This window comes from Drosophila tropicalis, unplaced genomic scaffold (genome assembly GCF_018151085.1).
Source record: "Drosophila tropicalis isolate 14030-0801.00 unplaced genomic scaffold, ASM1815108v1 contig_979, whole genome shotgun sequence".
Lineage (NCBI taxonomy): Eukaryota > Metazoa > Arthropoda > Insecta > Diptera > Drosophilidae > Drosophila > Drosophila tropicalis.
In genome coordinates, this window is record NW_027173482.1 from 1039527 (window position 1) to 1049696 (window position 10170).

A 10170-nucleotide genomic window follows, 5' to 3' on the forward strand; every position below is an offset into this window, starting at 1 on the left:
ACAGTCTCTTTCAACTGTGCCATTACGGTCTGTTTCACCCGTTTCATTAGATGAATCAAACTCATCTCCGTCGATATCCAGCTCGCTTGATACCTGCGCCTCCGGCATTCTCCGTAAATTATCATGTGGGTACTCATACTGTCTTTTATTTGACATGGACTTTAACGTATATCTATCGCCTTCCAATACTTCTATGACCATAAAAGGTCCACGATACTTAGGGTCCAACTTAGTCTCCCTTACTGAATCTGACTACTTTTGCTTTGTCTTTATCAAATCTATGTTTGTTATAGCTTGCTGCATTGTCCATATTTCTTGTAGCCTGAGATCTGTGTTCTTTTAAGTCTATCGCTGTCTCATCATCATCAATGGGAACTAATCCCAATGGTAGAGCACTCTTACCAATTAATAATTCTAACGGACTCGATTTTGTAACTCGATTAATTGTACAAGTTAATGCTAATTGAACGTCCTCTACAGCCATGAACGCTCACTGTATTCAACGATAGTTAATAGATTTTAAAGTGCTCATCACTCTTTCGACATGTCCATTTGCCTGGCTAGCACCTGTCGTTATCAGGTGAAGCTGAATTTTCTTAGAAGCACAGAATTCGATTCCGTAAAACTTCTGCCTTGATCAGCCACTAATCGAGCATCCAAAAAGCGCAATCGACGCCTTTAATGCGTCAATACAACTAACTTTCCGGACGCTGATTTTCTCACGCTACAATTGATGAAATTCTCTACAAACTTTCGAACGTAATTCGCCATTAACGCAAACCAGTAATGCTCGTACACTTTATCTAGGGTCTTTTCCCAACCTAAGTGTAAAATCGATTCGTGTACTTGGTTTATTATAGACCACCTTAAGGTTCTAGGAATGACTGGCAAACAATAAGTCCTACAATTTCTTTGAATTTTTATGTAAATCACATTAGCTCTCATCTCATAAGTTGCAGCTAAATCTTTAGATAGTTCACCCTCATCCAACTTGTTAATTGTTTGCAAAATATCCTGATCACGTTGGTGTTCGGCTTTTTTTTTTTTTTTTTTTTTTTTTTATTTAGCGGACGTTGACGATACTATGCGCAGTACGTTCAAGTGGCCCCTACGACACCAGGACATAGCCTGTTGGCTTGAATCCACTTTTCAGAAATTTCCATCATCAGGCAAATGATTCCTTGACAGAAAAACTACATAGGCCATACGTTTGCCTTCACGATATTGAATATCAAAATCGAATGCTTGAAGGAATGCCCACCAGCGATATATTCTAGGTGATAGCTCAATTTTTGCTTTAGAAGCCTTTAACGAATTACAATAAAAATGATAAACCTATTACCATGTAGATAATGTCTAAAGTGTTTTACTGCATTAACTATAGCGAGTGTTTCTAACTTATAAAACGTGTATTTCGATTAACACACACTAGTAGTTTTATTCAACCACATACGGTTTATTTTTAATTCGATGCAAAAGTATGGCTCCATAGCCAATGGCACTTGCATCTGTATGCAGTTCTATGGGGTATTTAGGATCAAATATTACCAAGACTGGTTTGCTTGTTAGGATATCAATAATCTGTTTGCGAATCTTCTCATGTTCATTCGTCCAATCAAAATCAATTTTAAGAGAGTAAAGAGTTTTTAATAGCTGGGAGAATCCTGGTACAAATACAAAGCCAATCCTATAAATTGTCTCAATGTTGTAATTGACCTGGGTGGTGGCAATGCGCTTAATGCTTCAATTTTACGCAAATTTGGACGAATCTCACCCGCCTGTACTTCGTATCCTAGATACTGAACAGAATCCCTCAAAAATTAGCATTTGTATACGTTAAACGAAAAGCCTGCCTTAGTCAAAATGTTCAAGACTATCTCTAATCTTTCAATAGCTTCTTCCTTAGTTGAGGCCACGATCATTATATCATCCATCTAGACGATAACGTACGAAAATGCCAAATCGCCCACTGCTTTCATCACTGCTCTTTGAAAAACCGACGGTGCGTTCTTTAGACCAAATGGCAACGCTAAAAACTCAAATTGTCCGTCGGGAGTGACGAATGCAGTGTACTCAATGGAGTTCTCATGTAATTGGACCTGATAATACCGGCAAGCCATGTCCAAACAAGTAAAATATCTTGCTCCACGCAATCTAGGTATCTGATCTGAGATTAATGGTAGAGGAAACTTATCTGCAGTGGTATTTCTGATTAATTCCCTATAATCGAGACAGAGTCTTACAGATCCGGTTTTCTTTTTCACTAATAGTGCTTAGCCTTATTACATCATTATAATCTATTAGCTCTTGAACTTTTGACCGGAGTAATTCTCTTTATTTCGCGGCCGAATACAATATTATTTTTCATATTATTATCTTGGACTACATGAAATACTACTTCGATACAATTTCCATTTATCATTACTGTGACGCACGGGGTTTTGTTTGTATTAAAACAAACTTAAGTAACAGTTTATATAGCATCTAGTTTATTTAGATTTTACAACATGTGTGATGTAATTTGACATTTTAAACGAAGAAGGCTTTAAAAAAGTTTGTCGCTTTCTTCCCCTGGTGCCATCACAGACTGACGCCAAAACTCTCGGTCGGTCCCGCTCGTGTTTTTCAGGGCTGCCATATCCCAGTGTCTTCAGGGCTGCCATACCCCAGTATTTTCGGGTTGACGGTTAATTTTTAAATTTGTAATGACGGCGGTAACATTCCCCCTCCCCCGTGAACGACCTCAGTATGTTCACTTTCCTTTAATCCGACGTCTAGAACAGCAATTTTGGAAACGGGGCGTATCATGATGCCGTTTGGTGTACATATGGTTGCTCTGCGAACTTGGCCATCTTTGGCGGTTACGACATCGGTTATGCGGCCTTTTGGCCACAGGTTCCTCGGCAGATTATCGTCCACGACAATAACTACATCTCCGATATCGACTGGTGGACGCTTAGTAAACCATTTGCTGCGTCGAGTTAATGTTGGTGTATACTCCTTCACCCATCTTTTCCAGAAGCGATCAGCAAACGATTGCGTTTGATGCCATCGTAACCTTAAGTCGGCGACATTTCCTGATACTGGTTTGTAGCCCGCTTTTGATCCCAGAAGCAAGTGGTTGGGTGTAAGCGCTTCATCGTCACCTGTATCTAAAGAAACAAACGTTAGAGGCCTGGAAATAATTATAATTTCGGCTTCCATTAGGGCACTTCGAAGTGTTTCGTCATTAAAGTTGCTAGAGGGGCAAATGGCCTTTAGGACGGATTTTACAGTCCGGACCAAACGTTCCCACGCTCCTCCCATGTGGGGTGCGGCTGGTGGGTTAAAACGCCATTTTATAGCTTCATAGTGAACGGCGATCTGATCGAAGTCAATCTTCACAAGTTCCTCCTTAACTAGTTTTTCCGTAGCTTTGAAATTGGTTCCGTTGTCGGAGAAGATTTCTCTCGGTGTGCCACGTAGTGCCATGAAGTTTTTTAGGCACATTATACATGAGCTCACATCGAGTTTGTAGGCGACCTCTAGATGAACTGCCCTTAGTGTTAGGCACGTAAATAGGACTCCCCAGCGCTTTTCTTTGTGTCTTCCAACGTTGACTAGTATGGGGCCGAAATAGTCGACTCCTGTATATGTGAATGGCCGTTCGAAACAAGCTAGTTTGGCGATCGGTATAGGTGCCATTTGTGGCACTTGAGGCTTCGCTGTGGATATTTTGCAGTGTTGGCATGCATTTCGGACGATTTTATATAGGGCTCTTAGGCGTGGTATATAATATACGCTTCTAATAAGGTTGATAGTACACTCATGAAATATATGGTGAGATTTTTCGTGATAATCCTTTGCGATTAAAAAGGCAATTCTGCTGTGTCTTGGGATTACGATGGCGTCACCGTCAGAAGTTATGCTGTCTGACCTGCCCTTCACGCGGATGATGTCTTTTGAGTCCAGGTAAACATTCAAAGCAATTAATGAGCTTGACTTGTCCACTACTGATTTGTCTTTGAGCGAATTGATTTCATTTGAGTACGTAGCTAATTGGGCCTGTCTGCATAAAAGAGATTTTGCTGTGTGTATATTTTCGGGGCTTAGGGTTTGTGGTAGAGGCTTTCCCGAACACTTAGCGCGTAACCTTCGGGCGTACAGCATGACGTTGGCCACTGCTCTATATAGGCGCTTCCAGTCAGAAAAGTATTCTACTGCAAAATCGAAATGGTTAAGCTTTACTATGGTGAATACATTTTTACGCAATTCGATTTCCTGTGAGATATTCTCAGATATTCCTCTTTGATCTGGCCACTCGTCGATAGACAGTCCTAGAAAATCAGGACCTTTAATCCAACGAGATGCATCTGGTACTTTAAAAAATTTTGTGGCAAAGTCTGCAACGTTATCCTTTGTGCTGACCCAGCGCCATTGGTTTGGGCTGGTTTTGTCAATTATCTCGCCCACTCTATACATGACGAATGACTGGAGTCTCCTTGGGTCCATGGTTAACCAATATGTGCAGGAATCGATTCTTAGGCCTCGAGTGCTGAGTATACGCATTGTTAGGCCTACGCCCATGACGGCTGCCAAAAGTTCCATTCGAGGTATAGATACAGGTTTGAGTGGAGCTACTTTACATTTGGCTGCTACCAACACTGTACTTATGTTTTGACCTTGCTTAATGCGAAGATAGGTTACTGCGGCGTAGGCATGTTCGCTTGCGTCTACGAAGGTATGAAGGTCTACCTGGCTTTCGTTTAACAGCAGAGCAGAGTAGTGACGTGGAAATTCTAAATTGCTGGAGTGTAGTAGGACACCTTTCCATTGTCGCCACTGTTCGAGGAGTTGTTCGGGTAAATCTTCGTCCCATCCTATTCCTGTGCGCCAGACCTTTTGAAGCAGCATTTTAAGGCCTACAGTGTAGCACGATAATAGACCGAGGGGATCAAAAATAGACATCAGTACTTGTAGGACCTCACGTTTCGTTGGCGCTATTTCGTGGGTTAGGACGTCTCGTTTTAATCTCGAAAATCTGAAGATAAACTTAAAAACGTCATTATTTGGGACCTTTGGGACCGAGGACCTTTTCAGGGTTCCCTAATTCTTTGGGGTGTTGATTTATTTGCTGTTCTCCTAGATTTTGGAGAACAGATACAGAGTTTGAGCACCAATTTCTTATTTGGAATCCACCATCGGCATGTATGTCTCTAACTGATGATGTAACTGTTATGGCTTCAAGTTCATCTTTGAAACTGTCGATGAGGTCGTCCACGTAGTAGGCCTTTGTAATGGATTCGTACGCTCGTGGATTTTTGATTTGGAAATTCTCTGCATTTTTATCGCATACATAGTGGGCAATACAAGGGGCGCAATTAATTCCGAATGTCATCGCGCGCATAACGAAGATCTTTGAAGAGCCATAAGAACCGCTGGACGTGCATGTCGCTTTCCTGAATGTTTATTTGATGAAACATCTCGGCTATATCTGCGCACACGGCAATCCGTCCTACTCTGAAAGCCATTAGGACAGAAGTCAATGGATTTAGATAATCAGGCGCAGTAAGCATAAAATCGTTCAGTGATTTTTCATGACTTTTGGCGGCGGCGTCTTAAACTAGTCGTATTTTGTTTGGCTTATTCGGATTTAAAGCAATAAATATTGGGAGATACCAGACGCGTTCCTTTCGATCGGATATTTCTTCTGGTCTGAGCTCAAATGCATATCCTTTTTGTAATAGATTGTCAATTTGTGATTGAATTTTATCAAACAGTTCCGGCATTCTTTTAAATTTGGCCCGTAGGCATTCGAGGCGTTTCAGCGCTGCGGTATAGCTTTCGGGTAAAATGACTGTGTCGTCTTTCCAGAGTAGGCCGACTTCGTATCGACCATTGATCATTTTGCAGGTATCTTCGAGAATGCCTTTGGCCCTTTTGTCGTTTTTAGATTGCATTTATCTAGATACGATTGGTTCCATTGTGAAACTTTCCTTTATGGCTTTATCTATTTCACTCCAATTGCACTCGCAATGATGCATTGTTACGTGTTTGCTTGAGTTTGTTGATCCTTGGATGCACCATCCTAATGTGCACTTTGAAGCAATGGGTTCGTTTCGTCTGCCCTCGCGGATTTTGCGGGGTATTGCTAGATTCCAATTGTTGCTGCCGATTTAAATTAGTGGTGTACCGTTTTGGTACGACTTTAGCGGTAAGCCACGCAAATAAGGATATTGCTTGGATAATTCTTCAACATTGATGCTTTGTTTCGGCAATCCTAATTTCTTTACTGAGTGGACGTTGTAGAGCCATAGCTTTTTGTCAGTTCCCGCTTCCGAGATTTGTCCATTGTAGGCAAATTGGCTCTGGCGTTGAAGAGATCTTCAGCTTGTCCAAAATGCTTTTATCGATGAGAGTGACTGATGAGCCCTCATCTAAAAATGCGAACGTGTTAAAGGTTACATTGGCTCCATACAGTTTGATGGGTACAACGCGGAAAAATTGTCCTTCCACTACATTGTCTTTATGATGAGCAGTAACAACTTCGGTTCTGCCTGTGCCTTTGTGAAGAAGCGGGTGATGTTTTGAGTTGCAATTTTCAATACCGCAGTCACGATTAGAGAAGCATTTACGGCGGTGACTTTTGAGGCACCTGTAGCATACCTTGGCTTCGTTTATTATTCGTTGTCTATCGTCAACGGACAGTCGCTTGAAGCTTTGACATAGAGCAACCTGGTGATCCGTGGAAGCACACATCACGCAGTGTAGCTTCGGCTTACAGTTTTGTTGCCACCCATTTTCTCGATTATTTGGTCCTTTCTGTGGTTGTTGATGTGCTTGCGAGTGTGTGTTGACATTATTGGCCTTAGTGTTTTGGCCAGGCATGACAGTGGCTGCGGCCTCAGCTATTTTGTACAACCAATCGCTAAATGATTTTATAACCGGGATGGATTCGTTACGTGAATGCATAGCCCAGTTTAACTTTTGCTGGGTTGGTAGTTTATCGATAAGTTCTCGAAGAAGCATCGGGTTATTTAAATGTGAGGTTAAATTGCACGCTTCCATAGTTGCACATGCGTTTCTCACCGCCATTGCGAAATCAACGATGGATTCTAATTTATCCTTGTGTACGTTTACTTTTCTTATTTTGTCGATCAATCGATCGAGTATTTGCTCCGGGCGTCCAAAGAATGTCTTGAGCGTATTAATGACATCAGGAACCAGTATTGGCAGCAGTAGCTTATCACGAACTAGTTCGTAGGCTTTACCTTTGAGGCTCTTCTGAAGTCGTAGCATGTTCTCGGCGTTTGAAAATCCCGCTATACGGCAGCTGTTCTCTTACATGCTAATAAAGATTGGCCAGTCCTCTGGATTTCCGTTAAAGATGGGTAGATCTGCGGGTAAAACTTGCCTTGCGGCTAGCTGAGAAGCAGTAGGTCCATTTAATTGGAAACACGATACCTGCGTTCCTTGCTGCTGTGCAAGCAAGTTGTATTTTTGCTCGATGTATCTTTTCTCGGCTTCCCGCCTTGGCGATTGAGTTTGCTCGACTAAGTTTACTTTGCCGAGATAAGACGCATTTGCCGCGTGAGGTTCGGGGCATTGCTGTTCGGTGGCTTTGTTGGCATATGGTATATTGGGCGATCCTGTTGACGGGTTACGACCCGTGCTTGTCGATGCCACGTTGTCCAGCGCTTGTTGGCAGCTGTTGCAAATTCATTCAGCCTCAGCTATTGAGCTATTGACTCCAGCACATTGAAAGTGGTACCATTTCTGGCAATTGTCGCATTGAACCCAATGTTGGGTACTACTGTTTAGGCGACTCTTGTTACAGGCACTACAAATGTCTTGATCTTTATTCATGATGCTTTGGATTTGTTTTAGTCTATTGGTTTCCGATTATATTGTGCTATGAATTTATCCCCTGCAATTTGTGCATGTACTACTTAAAGGTTTTTTACACATGCATGGCTTTGAACACCTTATGTGTAGTTACGCTCTAATATACATGTGTATGTGTGTCTTTATGTATTTGCACTTGATACATATGGTGAAATTCGGGCACGCGGAAACTTTTTAACCTCAATAAACTTTTTTAAAGAAATGTGACGCACGGGGTTTTGTTTGTATTAAAACAAACTTAAGTAACAGTTTATATAGCATCTAGTTTATTTAGCGCGATTTTACAACATGTGTGATGTAATTTGACATTTTAAACGAAGAAGGCTTTAAAAAAGATTGTCGCTTTCTTCCCCTGGTGCCATCACAGACTGACGCCAAAACTCTCGGTCGGTCCCGCTCGTGTTTTTCAGGGCTGCCAGATCCCAGTGTTTTCAGGGCTGCCATACCCCAGTATTTTCGGGTTGACGGTTAATTTTTAAATTTGTAATGACGGCGGTAACAATTACATTACTTGGGATTTGAATTGACGAAACTACACTAACATTACCAATTCCACTTAATGATATTAAGTTACGGACGAAGCTCGATGATCTTCTCCAGATGTAGAAGGTTTCTGAACTCTGCATTTCGACTTCCTGTGTCCAAGCTTCCCACACGAGTAACATTTGATTGGCAAAGTTTTAGCACGCTTTGCAATCGAATAATCGTCTGAAGAGCTGGACCGCTTATTGTCAAACGAAAAGACTTGTAACTTGGACTGTATGTCTCGTCTGCTGCGAATAGTCCCTGTGTACGCAATTCGTTGCAATCTGCGGTCATAGTTTGCTAAATGACCAAGAACAACCATGCCACGCCATTTTGTTAAAACTGACGTCATTAGCCGACTCGCGCACACGGCAAGACACTCGCCAGAATTTGGGCGACTGTTCAGCAAATTCAAAATAGTTGCGGCTGGTGTCTCTGAGTTTTCGTATCTTTGCTCGAAAAGCTGTCTAAATTGTTAACATGTCATGCCTGGGTAGCAAAACTGCAATAACCACTGCGAAGAGCTCCCTTTCAATGACTTCGTCAATTCGTTAAATTTCGGTAGAACAATTTTACCATCTTGTCGAGACTCACTAGGCGATGCATGAAAAGTTTTTACTAGCTCCCAGAAGTTTCGATTTTGTTGTTCTAATAAATTCCGAAACTGCTCCTCATTTATTGTTGATCCTGAGTTAGATCCCACTTCTGATATCGGCAAGTTGAGTATTTCAGGGATTCCTGAATCGTTGATTCCATTATTGGCTTCCATTTTTGTCACTAGGTTTGTGCAGCGAATCTCGACGTGCGTTTGGGTTGAATTCCAAAAGGAAAAGAGACTGAATTCTCTCAAACGCACACTGAGCCACACTCGATGACAGCCTATACTGTCGTCGCACATATCTAGTGTTAAACAATTCTAGGCACGCAATTCAAATTATTAGAAATGCCTAATTCAATCTCCGACACGGACATCCTGACAAATTACACCTCCTCGTGTAGCAAGGAATATAAACTACTTTTAAAATCTCCGACATATGTATAATATACTGAATGTATACATTTCAGTATAAAAAAAGCAATGAGGTGTCACGGGACACACAGAGAGCGAAGCTCTCTAGGAATTCGTCGAATTTAGGTCACTGAAGTGTAGCTAAATTTTGTTAATACATTTCGATTTGAAGTCTCACTAAATTGATCGCAATATTGGGGGAGTGAAGGTAACACCCCATGCCAGTACTAGGCGACGCCCTTGTGTACACATACTTTTTATACCCTTGCAAGAAGGGTACATTAATGTTGGTCAAAAGTGTGCAACGCATAGAAGGAAGCATCTCCGACCATATAAAGTATATATATTCTTGATCAGCACGACGAGACGAGTTCAAATAGCCATGTCCGTCCGTCCGTCTGGATCAACGCAAACTCCTCCTAGACCGTAAGAGCTACAGAGCTGAAATTTCGCATGTAGGCTTGTATATCTCGGATTCAGCCGGATCGGATCACTATATCATATACATACAAATGTACGTTAACAAGACTAAATCTGATATGTACATATGTATGTATGTACTGACATACATATGTAGATATATGTACATACATACATACATACTTATATGCATGCACACTTGCCTGCCGAAAATGTATACATACATACATATGTATGTATATACATAGATGTGTGTACGCATGGGTTTTAAGGCCAAGTGTGTACAAATATTTGAATATGTACAAATGTACGCATCCGTATTCAATAGTAAT